The sequence below is a fragment of the Cupressus sempervirens genome, chromosome 11 (assembly GCF_028749045.1).
Source record: "Cupressus sempervirens isolate cs-2001-9-10 chromosome 11, ASM2874904v1, whole genome shotgun sequence".
Lineage (NCBI taxonomy): Eukaryota > Viridiplantae > Streptophyta > Pinopsida > Cupressales > Cupressaceae > Cupressus > Cupressus sempervirens.
Genome location: NC_143128.1, coordinates 408,416,934 through 408,441,147, shown reverse-complemented (window position 1 = coordinate 408,441,147; position 24,214 = coordinate 408,416,934). Strand labels below are relative to the sequence as shown.

The 24,214-nt window shown below is 36.0% G+C and overlaps 1 pseudogene across 1 annotated transcript; it reads right to left on the bottom strand.

The window, feature by feature from the left end:
- Window positions 1–13,426: 13,426 nt before the first annotated feature.
- Window positions 13,427–16,345, bottom strand: LOC149530190 (cell division cycle 20.2, cofactor of APC complex pseudogene; annotated as a pseudogene). Its single transcript, XR_016358475.1, has 2 exons — window positions 14,627–16,345; window positions 13,427–14,290 (listed from the first exon to the last, which is right to left on the bottom strand). The product of XR_016358475.1 is annotated as a cell division cycle 20.2, cofactor of APC complex pseudogene (transcript).
- Window positions 16,346–24,214: the final 7,869 nt, after the last annotated feature.

Sequence of the window (24,214 nt, the reverse complement as noted above, 5' to 3'; positions counted from 1 at the left end):
CTTTATGGGTTCTTTCAAGCTACCAATGGATTAAGACAAGATGATCCTCTATCACCTTTCCTCTTTGTGTTGATGGTGGAAGTGCTTGGTAGAAACATTCCTAAGAAGATTGAGTTGGGTAGGTGGAAAGGGAACTTTATCCTAAACTTCTTTGATCTGGTTTCCCACTCGCAATTCGCTAATGATACTATACTTTTTGGGGAGGCTTCAGTGAGGGAAGAAAAGGTCATTAGGGAGGTGTTGGATTATTATGAATTGGTTTCGGGACAATGTATGAACAGAACGAAGTCAAAGGTGTATTTCCTCAATACCAACAACAGATTCCAAGATGATGTTATGCATGTTTTGGGTTTTGTTGCTGGTGATTTTCCCATTGTATATTTGGGGATTCCTCTGTTTGATGGAAGATTTGATCCCAAGATTTGGGAGGACATATTGAATAGATGTTAGCAAAAGGTTCTTTGGTGGAAGAATCATTGGCTCTCTCAAGCGGGTAGAATTCAAATGATCAAATCGATGTTGTGAGCTATCCCTGTCTATTACATGTCAGTTTATCAAATGTCAAATAAAGCTACCACTTCTATTGATGGTCTATTTTTTTAAAAAAATTGTGGGAAGGTTCTAAGGTTGTGAAAAAGATCCCTCTTATCAGCTAGGATGTGGCATGTAAAACAAAGAATGATGGTGGTATTGGATTGAGAAAGATGGGCCTATAAAATCGAGCTTTAGGAGCTAAATTGGCTTGGAAAATGTATGAATTTCTGGAGAAACCTTGGTGCAAAGTTATGTCAGCTAAATATTTGGACTCTGCTGAGACTGATAGAATTCTAACTATGGTTAATGTGAATAAAGGCTCTATTATGTGGCGCTTCCTTTGGAATAGTTGTTCTCTTATCACTGATCATCTCTCTTGGAGAATTGGGAATGAGCGTTGAGCAAAATTTTGGTGTGATTCTTGGAATGGTGATCCTTTGTTAATCAATTCTTTTGATAATAGTACTTGGGTGGTTGTTATAGAAGCAGTAATGGGGGATAAAGTGGCTGACTACATTAGTGCCAATAAAAATTCTTCTTTGGTTAAATGGAAGTCAGAGGATTTGGAATATTAGAGGAAATTATCTCCTCCTTTTCCTTCGAATTGTGATGATCTTCTGATTTGGAGTGCCTCAAAGTTAGGGGAGTATAAAGTTCATCTAGGCTATGAATTACAAATATTCAGAACTAAGGATTCTATATGGTTGTTGATTCTTTGTTAGAGAAAGAGGTTGCTTCCAAAAGCTGGAGCTTTTCTTTGGATTTCTATCCATGGAAGGGTTCTTACTAGCAACCATCTAAGGAGTATAAGTATTGAGGGCCCGAGTTGGTGTGTGTTGTGTAAAAATAGCAAGGAGATGGTAGATCATCTTCTTCTTTGGTGTCCATTTTCTCAGCAATGTTGGGAGTGGTTGTTTGGTATGTTGAACTAGACTGTGGTGAGGAATGAGTATTTTAGAGATTTTCTTTTTTCTTGGCCTTTGGATAGGTATTCTTCCAAATGGGTTATCCTTTGGACAGTGAGTTCATCCATGCTAGTTTGGCACATTTGGAAGGAGAGAAATCGCAGGATTTTTGAAGAGAAAGCTATGGAAATTGTAGCTCTGCGGGAAAAAATCAAAGGTGCCATCGAAGAAGTATTCAACAACAAAATTCAAGGGTTGAAGTATAATTTCATATCCAGATGGGATCTAGTTATGGAAGATGCTTGGTGCCTTATTTCCAAAGGGGACCACCTCTTGAGAAATAAGAAGGTGAACAGAAAATCGGTTTCTTGGTAGCCTCCACAACAAGGATGGTTGAAATTAAATTTTGATGGGGCTTGTAGAGGTAATCCGAGAAGTGGGATTGGTGTTATCATAAGAAACGAGGAAGGGCAATTGATTAAAGCTTTTTTATTTCTCATTGGTCTCTCTTCCAACAATGTCGCAGAGATCTTTGCGCTGGAATATGAGCTTAGATGGTGTGCTTCAAATCATGTTTCCAAATTGGTGATCGAGGGAGATTCCCAAATCATAATCAATGGAGTGGCAAAGAGGGAATTCCAATCTTGGAAATTGTCTAATTGGCTCCCAAGTATTTCGTACCATCTTCAATCTTTTGGTAATTTCCAGCTCCAGTACGTATATCGAGAAGGCAACAGGGTTGCTAATTTGTTGGCAAATGTGAGGATTGACTCAAATGTTGAGATGAATTTGATGTTCAGAGATTACATTCTGCTGAGGTTGCTAGATATTCTATCAGAAGATTAGTGGGCAGTTGTTAGTAAAGGTATTGGTTAAAATCTAAAGGGATCTCCTTGTATACGGATAATGGTGAATCACATGATTCCTTGGTTTCTTTCGATCCCATCTTCAGATTGGAAAATCCTTCATTCTAGATTTTTGCATAATTCTATCAGTCTTGACTAGACTAACATTTGTTTTGTCACAAGTTTTTTCTGATTTGTGTCTGCCTAATAATTCTTTGCTACTTCGGGATCGGTTTCAACATGTTTCTATTTATAGGGGCCTGTTCTTGCCCTCCTCCCATATCAGATGGTGTTCTTGGGTATGTGTTGTAGGTGCATGCAAGAAGTGGAGGTGGTTGATTTGCTTGAAGCTCAAGTGGCCAAGATTTTCAAGCAAGCTAACAATCAGGAAAAGGAAATTATCATTGTTTTGTTGGGAGTAGATTACTGATCTGGTGGTCACGTCCATGACAATAGGGTGGTGTTTGATTTATTTCAGCCCATTATACAAATATTGGGCCATCCTATATCTGAATATGGGATGTTTAGGAAGATTATTTCAGATTTCCTCTATTCGAAGGTGATGAACGCCCTAGACCTGATCGATAATAGCTTGTCTGGAGGGGATCTACTGATTTTTTTCTATCTCAAAGCCGAGGGAAAGAAGAATAAGATGAAGAAAGCTTGGTCACTTTTCAAGTTTGGTGTTGCTAAGGAATATGACTTGAGCAAGTTTGAATCCTTTTGCCAAGAAAATGCAGATCTTTTCCCAGCTAAAGTTTTTGCCAGGTTGATCTCAATTGGTAATGGGATTACACACTTAGTTCATTAAATTGATAGGTAGGGTTAGTAAGGTTGAACTGTAAAGGAGTGTTAGCTCCTTAATATTATGTAATTTCTTTTTTAGTAATTCAAAGGGTGTTGCCCCCTAGGCAGAGCTTACCTTAAAAAAAAATTGTTATGTTAATTAATTGATTAATATTGTTTTAATTATTATTAATTAATTAAATTAATATTAGATGTTATTTAATAAATTTTTATTATATTATTAATTAATGATTATGGTTATTAATAAACTTGTATTGTTTTATTAATAATTTGATAATTACTATTTAAATAATTCAATTATTAGCATTTAATTTGTTTTATAGTATTTAATAAAGGCATTGGTTTTGTGAGTTAGTGTTATCTATCTATTCTGATTTAATAGGAAAAAAAAAGCATTCAACTATAAGGGAAAAATTGTAAACCTTATTAAGTCAGAAACTTATAACGAAACGTAAACTTGAACCCTATTATTAAATCAAAATTGTATGTTTTCAAACCAAACAAAATCTATGAAACTACACTGCCAGTTGTATGATTTCTTTTGTGTTGGGTTTGGGGTTGACTTAGAGTGTTGACCAGTTTTGGATATTTACCAAAGGTCGAGAGTTACTATTTTGATGATATGTGATGTTATGGTTATATTTTGGTCACGATCTTTTATACCCGACCATGGTGATGTGTCACGTATTCTCTATAATGAGATTTGATATGTTGTTTGTTAATGCTTTACAGTTGCTTGTATAGAACTAAGGTGAATGGTGTGTTTTCCTGATGTAACCTTTGAGTTTTGATCAGTTGTCTTTTGGATGCTTTCCAGGTGCTTATATAGGATTGAGGCAATTATTGTGATTTGTCTTGTGGTGCTTTCCAATTGCTTGTAAAGAACTAAGGTAAATGCTATGATTGGTCTTTAGGTGCTTTCCAATTGCTTGTAAAGGAATGAGGTGAAAACTGTGATTCTATGAGTTATACTTTTATGAGCCTAGGGTAGGTAATCTATGTGTATGCTGAGAAGTGGCTTGCAATGGAGGTTGAAACCCTAGGTGGCTGCCTGGGTAACCCATTGTACGTTGTTTTAATAAGTGATAACATTTCATCAAATGGGTTTTAAATGAACAAATAAGAGTCAATGTTTTTCCTCACCCATGCTTCGAGTGCTAGTACAAGCTAGGATGGGAGTAGAGTGGATGCTTAGTTGTGACCTTGCTTTGTTAGTATGCCTTGTCTGTATGAAAGGATACCGGTGCCGCATAGAGACACTAGAAGGTTGGAGTCCAGAGAGGCTATGAAGGTAACCTTAGAGTTGGCTCATGTGATGACACTTGCCCACTTACATAGTAGATTTCCTACATGTCCTTGTTGCCTCTAGGATTAGGTGATACTTGTGACTTGTTACCTTTGAGATAGTTTGCTTTTAGGTGTTTCCTTGACCTAGATGTTGGTTATGACTTGTGGCTTGATATTTGTTTGGAACTTGAGTTTATCTCCTCAGCACGGTGAGAGCAAGCTATTTAGGTTCCACGAGGTCGGGTGGTAGTGCATTTTTCTTATACCATTGTGATCTGACAACTAGATACCATTGTTGGATATACCTGTGTAGTTGTTCCTTTCTTTCTGATCTTATATTTCTGTTGGATGGTTATATTCTGTTATACTGTATTTGATTGTCAGAGATCATATGGGATGATGCATTTATTCATGATGTATATTCTTTGAGTTTTTCATACCCTGTGACTTGTACAACGGATGATCATGCATTCTAGTTATGCCAAGTGGCATCTTTTGTAATTGTATATTATTTAATTGGATTCGTACTTGTGATTATTCCATGATGTGGATTTTGGTTGTGTTAGATTTAATATTAATAAAATTTATACATGTGATTCAACGTCATGGAACCCTTAAGAGATGTAATTTGTTTGTGTAATGCTTATGCATGTATGTATGTTATTGCTTCCACTAAGTTATCACTTGTTTTTTTATCTTTCAAAAAAAATGTTTGGCAAACTTACTGAAACTTTAGGTTATTTTATTTTGGGTTCTCTGGTGGGGTGTTACATAAGTATGCTCTTGAATGCTTGAAGTGTTGAATGCTTGAAGGATGAATGCTTGTGCAATATTGATGAATATAGATCTTTTTCCTTCATGGTCAACTCCACTATCACCTATGAAGAATGAAGCTAGAACTTGAGAAAGAAATGCATGATTGAAAGAAATAAGGGCCTTCAATGAATTCTTGCTTGCTTGGCTTGAACTCCTTGAATGCACCTTGAAAACTTGCTTGAATAGATGATGCCTTGAATGGATCTTGCTCTTGATGAATGTTCCTAGACCATAATGGATAGGTTGCATGTGTGATAGATGGTCAAATGAAGTGAGTAAGCCTCCTTTTATAGCAATTTCAAAATTAAACTCGAAAGCATCGACTAGACTGAGCTAGGAAACTTTTGAAAAACCCAAAAATGACCCAAAATATGAGGAAAACACCTTGGATAAGGAACAACCTCATCCCTTACAAAGGGTTTGGGGATGTGCTCATCCCTTACTTGGGGGTAAGGGCCAACCTTCGCCTTTTTACCGAGGTTTTCTAGAGCTTGTAATGCGCATTGGGGTCTTAGGAATGGAAAAAGAACAACCAAAAACAAACAAATGCTCGAGGAAAGGCAAAATTTTGAGCATAAGTGCATTCATAGCCCTGGAAGCATTTAAGGGAGGGCTAAAAGGTCTTACAAAGCAAGTGTGTACTTTTTAAGATTATATAGATACAAACACAAATTTCTAGACCCTAAACTTCTAGAAAACACATACTTCTATCTAACAAATTAATTAAGAAACCCTCTCTTCTCTCTTCCATATGTTCTTACCGTTTACTAAACTTGAGCTCTTTTCATTCAATATCTATCACAAAAGAGGAAGATAATTTAAATATTCAAATTTTTTCCTTGCTACATGGATGCCTCTGCATTAGACACCTGAGGTAGATTGAAATGTTTTATGAGTGAAAATCATAAACATTTATAAGTTTGTGCTTATTATAAATTCACTTCTCTGACATATCTACCTAAATATGCTTTGTAAGTTTTCTTTGCAATTTGATATCCTTTCCATCCATCAGCTTTCCTCTCATTCTTCCTATTTTCATATAATCCAACTCCCACCAATATTCAAATAGGAAACTATGGAAAATCGCGAGTTCCATTATCACCCTCTTTAGTAAAATAGTCAAATTTGTGCATTACCTCTTTCCTTGACACTATTAGAACAATTTTTCTATCATTTTCTCTTCTACAACATTTTGTTCCTCTTTGTTCAGGCCTTTCAAGAGACATTGTTCTGCTGCAAAATTTACCCCTTCTTCATCCACATCAGTGTTAGAAAAATAACCAAGAGGTTCTTCTTTCCCATATTATAACAAATTAGTAGTTCAAAACCTTCAAGTCAACAACCTCTTTTTCAGGCAACGAGCCTTCCATCACCCACCTTTCATATTTATATCATTATCTTCATTTATAACTTCATCTTTCAATAGATTAAATGCAACAACATTCTCTCCTATACCAATGTTATCATCAAAATCAGATTTTACCTCTTTTTCCTTCTTCAATGTAACTATCATTTTGCCCTTCTAGAATACAATCAATACTACTATAACTTGCATGAGCGATCCGCAATATTCCTCTTTATCCTCTGTAACTAACTCTTTAATGCCATTAGCCAAACAATTACTAGTGTTCTTACATACTGTTTCACCATTCTTACTCAAAGGTTTCAACTATGGCTAACTCCATCCTTGACCAATGAGTAAACCTTAATGTATCCATCATGCATGGCTTTCCTATCGTATCATCAAGGCCTTCCTAATAACACATCACATACATCCATAGGGATTATATCACAAAAAACTTCATCATAGCATCCACCTATCTTAAACTTAACCAAATATTGTTCATGTACCTAAATTTTCTTATCATTTTGCACCCATGTCATCCTATACGAATTTGGGTGATTCCTCCTCTCAAGCTTCAACTTACTCACCATTTCTAAGGACACGAGGTTGATTGTGCTTCTGCTATCAATAATTTCTTCACAAACTTTTCCTTCACACTTGCACCTCATTTTGAATAGCTTATTTCTTTGATTAATTGTCAAGATCATTTTCTTCACTTATCAAGGCTCTTCTTGTTACTAGAACTTCTTTCTTTGCTACATTTCATTGTGATGATTGGACTTCTTCTTCAACAATATTTTTTGCCCTATTATGTTTCTGCAGCCCTCAAATTTTCACCCTAATAAGGGACATTTATAGGCCATGTGACCTCTTGCAACATGTTCCTTTGAAAGTTCCTCTTTCAAACCCTCTACCCAATCTTCCTCTACCTCTTGAACTTTGACCTTTTGTGCCATAAGAGTCATCATTCCTCCAACTCTTGTTGCTGCCTTGGTCTTCATTTTCCTGATATTTCTGATTTGAATCCTCATCCCAATCTCTATATGATCTTCCCATCTTGGCCTTTTCTTCTTTGCTTATTCTCAATTTCTTGTTTATATTTTCTTCAAATTTTAGAGCATACTGAAATGCATCCTCCATGTTATAAATTCCTACTTTGTCCAACTCTTCTTAAATGATTGGTCTTAGCCCATTGATGAGCAAGATATCTTCTCCTTGTTTTTTTTAAATGGCTTGTTATGATTAAAATTTTGTGAAATTCCTCTGTAAATACTCTCACCGTCCTACTTCCTTATTTTAGACTTTGCATTTTCCACAACTAATCTAACTCATAATCAATAGTAATAAACTATGTTGTCGTCATTTTCACCATTTCATCCCATTTGCACATCTTTATTTTTCCTCTTCTTTCTCTTCCAATTTGTACCTTTTTCCGCCATATTTTAACGTTGCCCTTTAGTCTAGTTTTAGCAAACCTCACTTTATTTGGATCCTTTGTTTTTTCCAACTTAAATGCTCTCCCATATCATATATCTAAACCACAAAAGATAGGAACTTCCACCTTTGGTCCTTTCCCAATGCTCGTCAATGCTTTAACAAGAGGATCATTTAGAGCTGCCCTTTCTACTTCATCTTCACCATTTTCTTCTTCTTCTAAACGTTCTCTAGCCTCATTATCTTTAAATTCAGGTGCTCTCTTCTAAGAAACCCCTCTTATGATTTCTTCTTGTATAGCTTCAACCTGTGTACTAAGGGATCTAAAATTATCAATATGAGTAACATTTGGAGGATTTCTTTCTCCACTTCTAGCTCCAACTCTACCCCAACCATGTCTGGTTCTTCTTGCATCCATTTTCAATACACCCACAAGCTTGATCTTTGAATTTGTTTGTACACTCAGTATCTTCTGGCTCTAATACCATTGATGCTATGGACTGGAACACTCTTTTCACTTATCACAATCAACACTCAAAACAAATATAAATCTAAAATATGCAATGGTGAAATAGAAGGAAATGGACAGCAGACTAATCCAGAAATCTTCAAATTTTTTAATTTAAACGCAAAACCAATTTGCATTGCAAAAATGGTGAGCCATTTGACTTCACTTTACAACATTCTCGTGAGATTTTGATCTTTCATAAACCTGCAACAAAGTACCACTCCCATTCTCATAAAAGACATCCCATATCTGCCACGATATAGAAAAGAAAAGAATTACCCCCCCAAAAAAAAAACAGTCAGCCCCAAAAACTTAAAAATACCTACTCTCGCTAAACTTCTAGAAAACAAATCTTGCACGATTAAAAAATAAACTGCAGCCCCCTGCATATTGTTATGCAACCTCCTTCAAATAGCATCACGAAACAAATTAATTAAGAAACCCTCTCGATTCTCTTCCCTGCATTACTGAATAGCATCTATTAGTCTCTGTCGTCAAGGAAGGAGACTAATGTTTTCAACCACTTTTTGCAATTAGGCTGCCCCTCGGAAACTTGGCACTAGGTATTATATCCAAAGTTTATCCTCTGTTCGGTAGGCATTAATATATTAAACAATGTTTCAAGAAGCGAATCTTGGGCATCTGGATGCTCACAAGACGTACGTTCACAATTCCAATGCAAATCAGACAATCACTGCAATTACAAAATTAAAATTAAGTTCACAATTCAATCTTCATCAATCAAGATTCAAGAATCACGAATCTGAATAAGAATTTAAAATGTTATTTAGTACATGTTTTAATGTTCTTTAAGTTGTTTTTTCATCCAAAAAAGCATTGCTTTTTTCTGCTGTGCCCATGAAGGTGTTCGGAAGCACATCCAGTGCGCATCTGGATGTCCAGGATACACTTGCTGTAAGCATCCATCAGCACATCCGCAACAGGAAACATCCACCTCTGAATCCAGGCCAGGTGCTACGAATCGGCAACTAAGAGATTTTCTAATGTGCCTTTCTGGAAAGTGGAACTATCGACTTAACTACTTCTTTGATTTTGACCAGAGTATTTAGGCTAGTTGGTTCTTTGGAGTTTTTATTTGATTTCATTGATAATTAAGCAATTGTAAAGTTCTAAATTGTAACCCAAGCCGTTGGCAGTAATCTCACGGAGAAACTTCTTGTTCTGATCATTCACGTCTGCGCGCCTTATGATGAAGCCAGCATCAAATTTCTAGTACGTGAAGATAGTATGTAGAAAGGATTTTCTAGTTTGCTTGAAGGGAAACATCGCTCTTGACCATAATATTTAGGCTAGTGGATTCTTTGGGAGTTTATTTGACTTTTTAAATTCTTAAGCAATTGGAAATTTTTAAATCTTAAGGTAAACGGTTGGCAGCACTGTCACAGAGAAACTTGTCGCTCTGACTATCCGGATCTAGGTGCCCTGTGATAAAGCCATAATGTGATTTGAGATTCAATCTTCTAGTAGACTAAAATATGATGTAGAGATGAGCAGTGATGGGGTGTTGAAGTCTTACAACAGGTCTATTTACTTTTCTGTTTTTTCTTGACCTTTGCTTCGGATGCAAAGCTAGATCTTTTTTGAATCAGCATTTTAGAATGAAATTATTCCAGATGCTTTTGTATTGATATTGTTTTAGCGTATCACTTTTCTTAGATCATCCTTTCTAATGCTTTCAATTTCATGGGCAAACATGCGACTAATACAAATTTTAAATAAAGAGCGGGATTAAACAGTTCTAGAGAACTGTACACTAAACATGTAATCAGTGGCCCAAAAAAACTCTTAACACATTTTAGCGACTTCTAAGAATCGCTAGCATCTATTCAGCCATCAACAATATATATCTTATCAAGGAGAGTTAAAAAATAAATAATCCCTCCTTGGTAAGATTTAGAAATTTTGATGGTTGGATAGATGCCTCCCTGAGATTTAAAATTTCAGTGGGTATTTAGGAGATTTTTTAGGATTGTTTCGAGGTGGGTAGTTCTTTGAAATTCAGGAGTAACGGTATGAGTTCCAGAATTTAGATGTAATAGTATGAGTTCTAAAATTTGTGAAAGCTATTGGTTTCATAATTTTTTTATCTAATAGATTAAGGAATGTCAACTTTTCCAATTTAACAATATCAAAGAATATGGTAAAAACCTTCATCAAACTTGTACCAAGCCTGGAAAAAAAGCCGATATTTTCATATGACCATATTGAAGCATTTAACCAAGCTACCTTGGCATTTAAATTTCCAAACCAAATGAGGCCTACTCATTTGGATCAGCTGCTGAGTTGTTGAAACCTTTCCTTGGCCAATTCACCAACTGCTCATATGCAAGTTTGGCTAGTGTAAATGGCTACTATATTGAGTACAAGATATTATGTCCTTGGGCCACAACTAGCAACATTTGTGTCTTTCTACAAAATGTATTATCATAGGAACTATAAAAACATGATGAAAGATGAAATGCCAGGGCTAAGGGACTGTTAAATTGTTAATGCAATTGCAGATAAATTAAATTTACAGCTGTATTTGAGACATGATAAATAATTTACCAAATGCACTGTTCTTATGCAACGTGTTTAATTTTTTGGCAATTGTCATCTAATTGTTCACTTAGTCTTGGCACTATGCCCTCTCGCACCAGGTCTTTTCTAGGTCCACCTATGGTTTTGTCTTCATTGTAATGGATAGGCTATGTCAGTTAAGAACATTGCAATGGATATTTATTGACATACATTTTTGCTGTTGCTTTGCAGGTTGCCCATTGCGTCACGCATTCTACAAACTTGTACATCTTCGCCATTCGAGCTGAGTAATCAATTCTTGAAGCCCATGGATAAGTAATCAATTTCTAAAGCCTATAGATATTTTCATTTTACAACACCTGAATAGAATCATATGCACTTACAATATGTTTTTCCCTCTGCCTTGCTGCATTTTGACTACGCATGAGACAATAGGTGACTTCTTTTTTCTAATAGCTGATTGAAAGATGGATTCATTTTAACACCAGGAGCCCCAGCTTTATTCAAGCTCTGTTTCCTAGTGACATTGCCTGAATATCACATCCATCGCATGGATGGATGCACCCTGGAAACTGAAGGTGAAAAACGGCGGATAATCATATGTTTAGAGGCTGTAATAGAACAAAGAGTATCAGAGGTGAAGGCAATTTTATATATTAGTTTTATTATGCTGAATGTGTATTACCAGCTTTCTGTTTCTTAGATCATGTCTAATGATCATTTTCTTTCTGTGCATCAATTTAAACATCTTTGAACTGGGGCTACACCTTGAGCTCTGTACTAGTGATATGGTTGGTCTCTTTCAGATATCGCATGCATTTTTTGGGAGAATGGTTTATCTGTTACAAGGGCTGATATACAACACCGAGGGATAAAGCAGTGAATGTTTTCTACGTCACAGATACCTCATGAGAGCCTGTAGACATGAAGATTGTTGAAGCGTATGAGAAAATAAATTGGCAATACAATTCTCCAAGTGAAAAATATGCCCAGCTCTCCTAGCTCTAGCCAATGATACTACAGAAAAGCCCAGGAATTCTTTTGGAAGCCTACTTAAGTCTCAGATTGAACAGATCTCTTATAACATTGGTCTTATCAAGTCTTAAATCTAAGTGAAAACTTAAACTAAGATAAGTCATTGTTTATTCCTCAGCCACATCAAAGGAAGGATGTCTTTTCTATGTAGATCTACCATTATCCTGATAGTGACAGGGATTACCAATGCTTGAAAGATGGGGCAGGATATGCAATTTAATTTGTACCAATACTGTGGACGGGGTTCCCTGTCAGGGGAGCTCTGATACTGAGTTTGAATGCTTGACCTCAAGGAAATGCTCCAGTTGAATGTCATACACACCTATTTCAAGATATTGGGGGCCTTGTCAAATGCTTTGTTATCTATGATTATCCTACCTGTCTAACTCTTATCTGGGCTGTTCAATGGTCTCCCCTCATTAGCGTTTAATTTTGATTTGTAATTATTTTTCTGTGCCACTTTTAGGCAGTTGTTATATTCTGATGATGGGTGCTACACTATAGTAAAAATATAACGATATATTGTTATAAACATTCCATTAATCTGCTTTTTTTCTTATGCTGTTTATTTTACATGTTGGTGGTTCGATAGGCTTCTGAAGGCTGCTACAACAGTTTTGAGGCTATTTAATGTGTATTTTGTTACTGCAGGTTTATACTGTGCATTGGATGATGAAGTTTTCCATTTACAACACTGAAGTTTTATACCGACCATATGAAACATCATATTGGATGTTATATTTAATCTTACTTATGTAACACTCGACTTATCGTCTTGTAAGATTTGTTCTTTGGACATGCTAGGTTGAACTGGTAACATTGCTTAGTAGGCACAAACAGTATACCTATTCAATCTGTGGGAAATTCAATGGTTAGTGCCAAGAATAGCTACTACAGCAGTAATGGTGTCAAGTGCCTCTGTTAACACAACTATTAATGTGTTTTAAATGAGTCAATCGTTCAGTCATTGCTGTAACAATAAGATATTGTGTTCTGAATGATGCCAAATGTTATACATTCTTAAAAGGATGTTCTTGTGATTTATGAAAAAAAAATTGTTCATACCCTGTAATTTGCAATGGTATCTCTTTTTTAAACCAAAAGGGATAAGCCAGGAAACTTGAACTATTAACATGAAAACTAAATTGTATTTTTATTCTCATTAATTGTATATAAACTCTAAAACAAAAACAAAAAGAAAACACAAAACACTAGATTTATGTAGTAAATTAAAATTGGCTACATCAATTCCTTTTCTAGTATACACATACAGTAGAAAGCTTACTTCAGTAATTTGATGTGTAAATAAATGCATCATCCAGTTGTGTGATATGAATAGCATGCGCCACAAAGTCTATGCATCAAAATATTACTAAGAATGACTAGAGTAATGTTATTTCAATTCTCGTGTTACGTGTAGGTTGCATGAGGTGCTTTAAAACATGGCCAACAAGGAAGAGGCACTAGATGAACTACTCGGATCTTCAACAATACACAACAACTTTTAGGAGTTTTGCTGCATTGTTTTTATTTCCATTACTGATTTTCCCGTCCTTTTTGATTGGCTGCTCTAATTTCTCTAGTAGTTTTATTCATATTCAGATCATAGTCTTAGATGGTTTTGAGGTGACAACTATTGAGTGAAGAAGCTTAGAATTGTCCACCAAGTTGACTGCATTCATCTTCTCTTTTATGTGAACTGCTACTTGAAAGCATCTTAAATAATGCTTCGAAATGTATTAGTTACTTTTCTCTTAACTTATAGTATGAAGGCATTCTACAAGGCATACAAGTCCATGCAGATACTGAAATATTCTCAAGTAGCATCCTCATGTCACCATTTTAGCGAATGAGTAACTAGTATGTCAGATTCATTGTGCAATCTGCTAAGCTTGTCATTCATACGCCACTGGTAAACCATATGTCTTAACAACTATATGTGGCTCAATTAATCCACCACACAAACTTTTCCTACTCTTCCATCTCCTCCTACTTCCCAATCCCACCTCTTGCTGGTCCCCCAACTTAAGCAGGGACTCCAACTGCATGCAGCCCTAGTTTTTAACTGCTCTTTTCATTCAGTCTCTAATACAAAAGAGGATAGGAATTTAAATCTTCAAATTTCTGCCTTGCTACATGGATGCCCCTGCATCACCTTACCCGCTTTTTTGTCTGACAACGTCAAAGTTGCATTGAAATCTCTTCCAATTACGAGTGGATCATTCCCAATGACCTGCATGGCATTTGATATATGACTATTGGACATTTGTGCACAACTATTAGGAAACTTTTCCATAAGTAGTGGTGATTTTGGGTGCACAGTAATTAGCGCATCTTTATGTGGGTATCAAATGATGCTTTTATATGGCCACTTTTGATCCTTTAACCGTTGAGAATCTGTGAAAGGAGTTTTGCAAGAGAATCTGTGAAAGGAGTTTTGTAAATATCCTAAAGCAATCTATTTTTTAAGGTGTCAACGCTACTGTTCTCCTCTACCAAAAAAAAGAAAAGAAAAAGAAAGAAAGAAAGTAGTTAAAAGAACAACAAAATGAACAAATTGGGTGCACACCTGGGACCCTGGAGAATATTTTAAAACTCCTGTTGTCTTCAACGAATATCAGTACGATATCTGCTAAAAGCGCCTCGTGCAATATCTGTACTCTTTCTAGCAGTCTTTGAATTGTCTGGAAATTCAAATGCTTGCCAAAATCTGAGGGTTTCATCGCCTGCTGCAGAAGCCACTGTGTGCCCATCTGGACTCTGCGTTAGGCTCTAGAAGTGTGGGCAGTAAGATTAGCCATTTTGGCCATCGAAGGATACTTCCACAACGTTAGTTTATTTTCAACATCACCATGAGAACTGAGCAGCTCTTTGTGGTGCTTATTCCATAAGAGGGCACACAACTGAGAGCCAGTATCTACAGAATTAAGACACAAACCTGTGTGGGTATTCCACATTTTGATACATCTATCTGCCGCTCCTCCGCCAGATGCCAATAGATTGCCCTGGAATGGGCACCAGGCCAATGCCTTCACTGCAGCATGGTGGGCATCTAAACGGTGAGTGGCCATACTCCACCTCTGGTCCCCAATGTGCAGCACATTGTCATTTCCTCCACTGGCCAGTTGTCGCCCGCACTCGGACCACTTCAACCCACAAACCTCCCCTTTATGCCCTTTGTATGTACCTACAATGTGCTCCGGGATCCGCACATCGTGTTTCAAAATCACAGCATCTCGACCTCCCGAGGTGAGAATTGAATTCCATGCCAGGGATCCAACTCGTGCAGTGTGCCCTCTCAATGTCCTCAGCAGCCAATTTCTCTCTGTGTCCCATATTTGCACATTGCAGTTATTCAGACCCACTGCAATGTGTCTTCCATCACACGCCCAATTAACACTGGTTACAGAACCCTCCTCCTCGGTCGTGCTCGTCAGCTCTGAAATATGGCCTCTGGAGGCATCCCACAGATACACTGAATCCCCAAGAGCTATGGCTAATACGTTTCTTTCACCCCATTCCATGAGATTCAAGTAATAATCATTCACAAACCCTGGAGCAGCAAGAGTCATCTGCGGGCCCTGTGGAATGTACCGATGTATTCTCTTGGGCTGAAAAGGTGGAGGGGGAGAAGACAAGTACAGAGTAGTATCATGAATGGCTTCTAGTGCCGGAGGGGGCTTGCTTTGAAAAGTACGAACCCTAGATTTGGGAAACATCGTTGCAAATAGATGTTTCCTGTAAGCGTCTCGAAAAATTGTTGCATTAATAGGTTTCCTGTTTTCGTTTTCATCGTCATTTAGGGACACCCGAGCCGCATCCAAGTCCATGGAAAGTCTAACCGGAATAAACCTATCAAGTTCATTTCCCGTACTACAATTTCCTTGAATGGGACGTCTATGCCTTTCCATTGTCTTCCCAGAAGCCTTCTGTGGGGATTCCATATCCATCCCTATCGTGCAAAACAAAACAGACCAACAACTAAAAAACTCAGGAAAATCCAGATATCCACCGAGGAATTCTGCCAGAATAAATGCTTCACAATCCAGCCAAAATAGTTTCACTTTCTTTCCCAGTGGAATCCAGAATCACAGCATAATAATCATGATACAAATTGTCGAGCTATTGTCTGAGAACAAATAACTCGGTAGTGCAGGAGCCATGAGTTTTTGATGGTGCTCAACGTGACACCAACGTTAAAATTGTTTTTTCATTCTCCAACGTTCAAATTGATTTTTCCCTCGGCAACGTTCAAATTGGTTTTTCCTCCGCACCAGATTTATCAACTGTAATTCAAATTCAAGGCGGGTAAGAAGCCATATTGTTGAATACGTCGCCTATTTCTATGACCCTGATTGTTAACCGGAGTTTAGTCTACCGTCTCTTCTACAGAGATTTCTTAAGAAACTGACCGGCACTTTCTTTTCAACTTATATGATGAGTTTTTAGGTAGATTATTGAGTATGATTTGTTTATTTAAAATTTATACATAAAATAGACCTAAAATTAAATAAAATCTGGTATGAATATATTACAATATTACAGTGAGTTTATATTTTGAAATGTATGTGAATATAAAGTAACTCAAACCATAATATGGGTCCACATTTTATGGAGAAATAACACTTATAATTCTATAAATATAAGGTATTAGATCTTATAATATAAATATATGTATAACATAGATTTAGTTAGCTTTAATTATGAGGGGTAGATTTATAGCACGGAGTAAGTTTATTAAGAACAATGAAGGGAGTTGATTGGAGTAAGCAAATGGGCCGATGAAGCAAAGAGAAAATCCCTATGTACGATTGTTGTGCCAACAAGATGCAAGAGAGGATATCATGACATAGCCCAACAAGATCCAATTATGGCATTAGCAAGGGTTTGAGGAGAGGAATGAGGAATCATCAAGAATTGTTAAAAGGAAAGATTAAAAATCTACAAATGAATGGAGATTTGTATAGGACCCTTGTTAAACACTTCCAAATGTTGAGAGGGGAGGTAAAATGACATGTACATAAACTTAACATAGTTTATCATAGTCCCTTAAAGATTAATTTTAACTTAACAAACAAATAGTAAAAGATATTGCAATGGTAATACACCAAGAACACCACATCTACGTGGAGACCCAATGTGGGAAAAACCACTATGAGATTCTTACACCTTATGCATAGTTGTATTATAATTATTATTTTAAGTGCACTATCAGGGAAGTGTAGTGCTCTCTAAAAGAGATTTACAAACTAAAGCTCATTGTCTTAGGGCAAGATGCAAATCTAAACAAGTCATCAAAGGAGAAAACAATCTTCCAACGGACATGGAGAAAATATGGAGTGAAAAGATATAGGATCTCTTAATCATACATTACAACAACTTTGTCAAAATGCACTTCTTTCTCCTATTCTCAATCACTTCTACATTACACTGAGTCTGCATGCGATCCCAAACCAATTCATGCACATCCTCTTTTATCCTCACTCATCCTCCTCAACTTTCAATCACACGTGTGTGTGTGTGTGTGTGTGTGTGAGAGAGAGAGAGAGAGAGAGAAAGAGAGAGAACAATCAATGTTATAACAAGGTAGGATAGGGTAGGGATAAGCATAGTTTTAAAAAAATCAACCAACTCGAGTATATAAACCATTGTGGTCCATCCCATAGGATATAAGAGAACCCAATTACATCATACCACACCTTTAAATGATGTTTACATTTAAGTGCAAACATCACAACCACCATCAAGGTATGACCCAAATGAAATGTGCATTATTTTAATGCACATGACATGATGTAAAGCACAAAGTAGAACCTATTTAATCTCCTAACTCTTTTGGACCAATAAACTATAAATCACTTCATCAAAATTACTTGAGTCAGGTAGAGACCAATAGAGACAACAATATCGCATTTAGAAGAACATATTTTCACTTTTGAAGGAAACCAACATAATATATTTGAATTGGAACATTACAAAGGTGTTAGAATTGTATTTACCAAACCACACAACCTAGAATGTTGATGTGGATCATTCTTTGAAATGCATCCAGACTATCCATAACAACTAGCCTTATAGTTAGCAAATAAAAAACATAATTTTTGCAAGTCTAAACTCTTGTAGACCTTAAAATATGATACTACTACTAAGAAGGGTAGTCCACACACAACTGAGGGATAGAGGGTGGAGAGGGTTAATCAATTGTGAGAAATTAAACTTATATCCAAAATTATGAATCTCAACACCAACAATTAAAATAATGATGTACAACAAGAGAAAACCACACACCATAACACAATGATTTGTTGACTAGGGAAAACCCCAGTGGATATTGTTAGAAATCTAGTGGTAAAGTGAGATCTGAGGGGGGGGGGGTTGGTGAATTGGGATCTCTAAAACTTTTATCACTTACATAAACCAAATTCAAATTGAGTTCACCACATATCTCAACCTTAACCTTAGTCATGCATCATCGTGCAACAACATGTAATATCATATCTAACATTTGCTTGCATGAATAAAACACATAAACATGTAATCAACACATAACACAAGATTTGGTAATGCAGAAACCCTGCAATGAGAAGGTAAAACTACGATGGGAATGACACTCACAAAATCTTCAATACTGCAACAATAAAGTGTGCCTGCTATGGCTAAAAAAATTATCACTTTTGATAATCTACCCTGTGAGTGGTCTACTCTGTTAAAATATTACAAGACTATTAAGTCTACCTTGATTAAAGGAATTATACATCACAACAGAGTGAGCACTCTTTTAGGAGATTTGCAATAGACATGTTAGGACCACTATGTTAAGAGATTCACCTTATACACTAGTTAGAATGTAATCATTATCATGATCCTTTAGTTTGCACTTGATTGTCGATGACAGATCTTCTCTTTCCAATATGTAATACCTTAATGTGATTGATATTTAATATATCCTCTCTGCACTACTTGTTCTCCTTAGTCCTTCAACCTCTAATTCGCCTTCAACTTTGCAATCTTTTTGCTAACAACTTCAACAACACAAAATTATATCTTAAACCCTTGCTCTATTTCCATCTAATGAAACTTCTAGATCTTGATTGACGATCTAGATCCATCCTTATTGCCACTTAGTCTTTCCTATTTCTAATTGATTGATCATAGAACATAGGGATTAATGATGCAAAATTACATGCGTAATTACCTTCTTGATTCTTTCCTTGAATTTAAAAACATGTTTCCATCTCAACAAAAAATGGTTGACATATGATTTTGTGTCATTCTAGACTCATATACAAAAACTATGTAATTTAGCACAAAAAGCTTCTGACACTCGACTTTTCTTGTTCTTCATGTTGTCCCTCGGCATGAACTTTACTCAGCATAAATTGTTCCTTCCTTCTAGATAACTTAGCTCATGTGTTGCCCTCTGAACTACTTGGCAACAACTTGATTGCTCGACAAAACTTGTGTGCACTTGGAAACTATATCTGCCTCATGACAAACTAAACTTGTACACTCCTGCACTTTGTAGCTTAGCCTATATGGTGACTTGGTCACAATAATGATTGACTGAATCTGCCTAGTAAATGACTAACTATTTTTCTTTAATAGACAATAGCCTTTAGGGTCAATAATCTCCTCCTTCAACATTAGTAGGAAAAATAGTTATCATGATAAAAAATGTACACATAACAAAACTTTAAAACAGTAACTCCTCCTTAGGGTGTGCTCCATTCCTTAGCTCGGTAACTATATCTATTTCCATGTTTCTATGTATATTGGATCATATCAAAATTTCTCCCTTGTGTTTCTTTATACAATATTTCCCCCTTGTTTTTGTCACGGTTGCCTCATAGTAAAATTAAGATGGGGAACGAGGACTATGCCAAATTTAGTCAAAAATGATTGATGTGCTCTCAAAATGAGTGACATTTTATTATCCCAATTTTCCTTGAGTGTCTCAAGAACATTCCTTTCAATCTCCAAATGGGAAGCTAAGTTAACCATATAATCTGCAATTGAAAAAATTTGATTGCTCTTTATCAGATCTTTGGCAGTTTGCAAATGTCTTTGCATCACCTCCAAATGAGGTGTCAACAAAGCTTGTATGGTTGTGATCTTTGCTCTTATTTTACTTTCCTCTTGCATCAACTTAGACTATTGCCTTGCAAAAATCTTAACTTTGAAAAATGTGTTGAGCTTGAAATTGCATCCAAAGTCATTATATAACCACTCTACTATTAATCAACATCAATCTTATTCATTTGTTCTCTTATCTTCTTCATAATAAATGGAACTTGACACAACTTCATAAATAATGTATTTACATTTAGAACTAACTTTTCCAAATCATTTACAAGAGTAGAAAGTTTAACCTGTTTGACTACAATTTTAGCAGCAACTTTCTCCATCACCTTGTTCTCAAATTTCCTTTTTGGCATCTAAATTAAATTTTCCCTTGTATCTATATCAGGGTCATTTAACTTCTCCATAATTTATGTCAATTTTTTAATGATAGGAGCGTGTTCATTCAAATATTCTACATCAATAGTTTCAAGAAATATATCTTTGATTTCATGAAGTACATGTTTTTGTTGATGCTCCCTTCTCAACTCCTCTTGCTTGGTTTTTCTAGCTAGCAAATCACTAAGTATTTTCATCTAATCATAAGTTAAATTGTTTGTGTCCCAATTAGGAATCACAATTTTCTCATCAAGTCTAACAGGTTTACCTTTTATGCCTTTTGTAGATTTCTTCATCTTCTTTTTTTGGTCTCTTTCCTTTAGATTCTAGGGTGATGGAGCTTGATATCTCCTGCTGTAGACCTTGAATTTGTACTTCTAAGCTCAGTCTAGATGTCTCCTCAGCTTGTTTATGATCCACATTTGTTCTTGCCTCTTCAGTACCAATACCCTTATTCTTTTTTGTACTAGGTTACTATACAGATTAATTATGCTTCTCCTTGTCACCATAAGTTTGGAGTTCACTAGTGGAACTTGGTTATACAACCTCCTTAATTCCCTCAATCTGAGGTCCTGAGGCACTCGGTCTCTCATGGGTAGTAGACTAGTCTACTTTGTCATTTAGGCTCTTTTCTTCCTTCTCACCTTTATTATTTACATCAGTATTTTCTTTTTTATGGTATCATTTTGTTGCTCAGGCACTTCTTGTGTATTCTCTCCTTCATTGGCTAATAGACTTTGTTGCTCAACATGAATATCATTTCGTTCACTCTGTGCTTGGTCTTGACAAATAGAAACAATAGAATTAATAGGTGTGGATTCTACCTATTGTGTGGACTCATGTGCACCAATCTTAGGATAATCTTTAACTTACACAATCATAGGATTTGGATCCATCAATGCCTCATGAGCTGGCATTTGTATTGTCTCAATCTGCACATGACTTTCACTCAAGCTCAGCTGTGACATTCTCCTTATTCAACATATTCCTATTTGAGCTCATTTCTAGTTCATCATCTATCACCATTGTCTTTGTCTACCCGTCATTTTGTTCAACCACGTTATGAATTGTATCCACAAGTTGTTCAATGTCATCACACACACACACACACACACACACACACACACAGATCTTCTTTGTTGTCCAATTCTACATTTTCAGCCTCACCTTTTTCTTTCTAATCTTTATGTTCATGGACCATCAGGAATAAATCCAAATATCATCTTCCATATTACTTTTATTTCCTCTACAACATTTTCTACTTTGCTCTTCAAAATCAGGAAAGCTCTCCTCTTAGGAACAAATATATTATTGTAATCTTTCATAGATTTTGAAATTTGTTTCTTACTTAAATTAGGCATCACTTATTTTCACTTCAGTCATTAATGCAAACTTCTAGTTTTCATCTGTTCTTCCTGAATAGAAAGAAAATGGAAAACCTCTCTCAACCCTAATTTCCAAAAGGAATTATCCAAATTGATTAAACACAAGATAGTGTTCAATGCAGAAATGGATCAAGTAATGGAAAATAGGGAGAAAGGGGGGATATATGATCTTATTATGGGGAAGTATGTGCCTAAATCCTAAAATAGATAAAAGACAAATGTTAACCTTGAATCTAGAATAAAAAAATTCTAATGTCTGTATGTAATTTCTAGAAAATCTACAACTCGTCCTGGGCCTCAAATTAGAAATGTTGAGATGGAGAAAACCCATAAATATTTTTCCTTTTTGAAGGGAGGTTGACCTTGACCCTATTAGCAAGGCACGATCTTACCCCGAGGCACAATTGTACCCTAAAAATTTGACCTTGACCTGCACTACTCTAATGAAATTTATGTTCGTAGATCTCACAAGTTTGATGAAAAGGGTATCTGAATCTGCTCTCCAATTTGTTTCTCCACACCTATATCTACAAGAAAAATGGTTTGTTTTTTGGATGGGGGGTTTGCCTTAGTCAAACCCCAGTTCAAAATTAACCTTGAAATATAATTGAAATTATAATATGCATAAACAAAGTAAATGGAACTATTCACCTTGCTTATGTGGATATCCTTGTGGAGGATTCGAATCCTTGAATTCACAAGTACAGATGCTCCAAATGAATGTAGAAATGTATGTAGAATGTCTCAAATCAATATCATTAGATCTTCAACACCAATCTTGAATGTATCTTTGCATAGAAGAAGGCTTGGAAGAATGTGGATGGAGAAATCTTCAACAATCAACGTGCAAGATAATTGTTAGATTTAGGTCATAACTTTGCTCATAGTAAGTGAATCAATTGTGCATAGATTGTGGATGGATAAAGTGGATGTCAAAATGAGGGAAGAAGGCTTCCTTTTATAGTGATCTAAGGCACTAACTCCTAGAGAAGGCCGACATAGGAGCATTAAATCCCATTTAACCTTAACCCATATGAATAGACCTAGATTAAATGTAATTTAAGAGTCTACCATTCTGAAACCCGAAATAGCCAACTCGAAAGAGGGAAAATAAACTTTTTGAATCTTGAGATCTCGAAACTCCCAGAAATTGAAAATGGGACATGGGGTCAGGGATGAGGTCGACCCTACCCTAGGTCAAGGTCAAGGTCATCCTTAACCTAGGTCAAGGTCGAGGTTGACCTTGACCTAGATGCCAAAATCCTTAGTTTCACTAAGACGTTTATCATAAATAGGCTAGAAATAGAGAGAGAGAGAGAGAGAGAGAGAGAGAGAGAGAGAGAGAGAGAGCAAGAATAGGGGGGAAATAATTAGATCCATGCAAAGACCCATTCAAGGCACTTGACATGACCCCAAACCACTTACTCAGAGGGCTAAACACTCTTAACATAGAAGTGCTTCCATTTTAAGATGATACATTAAGCCCCCACTATAGCAAGAGTATGAACTCAATGCAAACTCTTGGTAAAATAGATATTAATGAAAAAGATAATCTTATCAAAATCAAATGGACAAAGAAATCCTCAAACCCCCAGAGACTCAAGTATTCGTCAACTCTAAGATCACAATAAGAGAGACATCTCTAGAAAAAAGAATAAAGAAATAGAGTGTGATTATCTTGCCCAATGAGAACTTATGTCCCATTGTGAACCACACAAGGAAACTAAAAAACTAGAAAGATGGAATTGAACCACCTAGTGAATGTGGCTATTCACTAGTCAACCCATCAAGGATTCACCCTCAAGAATATTATATTATATAAGAGTAAAACCAAAAGAGATCCAATCTTAAAGACACCTTTAACCTTAAGGGATCAACAATTTTTGAAATTGGAGGGATCAAGAGATCCTAAAATATAAATCTATGCTTTAAGGATTAGTCACTAATCCGAAAAGGGAGAAAAGTTATCTTGAAAAATAATATATGTATTATAAAATGCTTGTGTGAAATAAGTGAGAAAAGCATATGCCTCCACATTAAAGCCATTGCTAACACTTTAATAGGAGCAATGGCTTTGATGAAAATGTAAACAACTCCACTGATTACATTTCCACTACGATATGCCCCCAAATGAAGACAAATCAAGGGAAATACCACATAAACATATAGAGAACACAGAAGGGGTCTACCTACTATGGGGTCAGTATGATCATAAGATAATATATATTTGATATTATTGCAAATGAATTAACATCGTTCCCCAAAGAAAGTAGAACTATGATCATAAAGGAGGAAAGATCACATAAGAAATACAA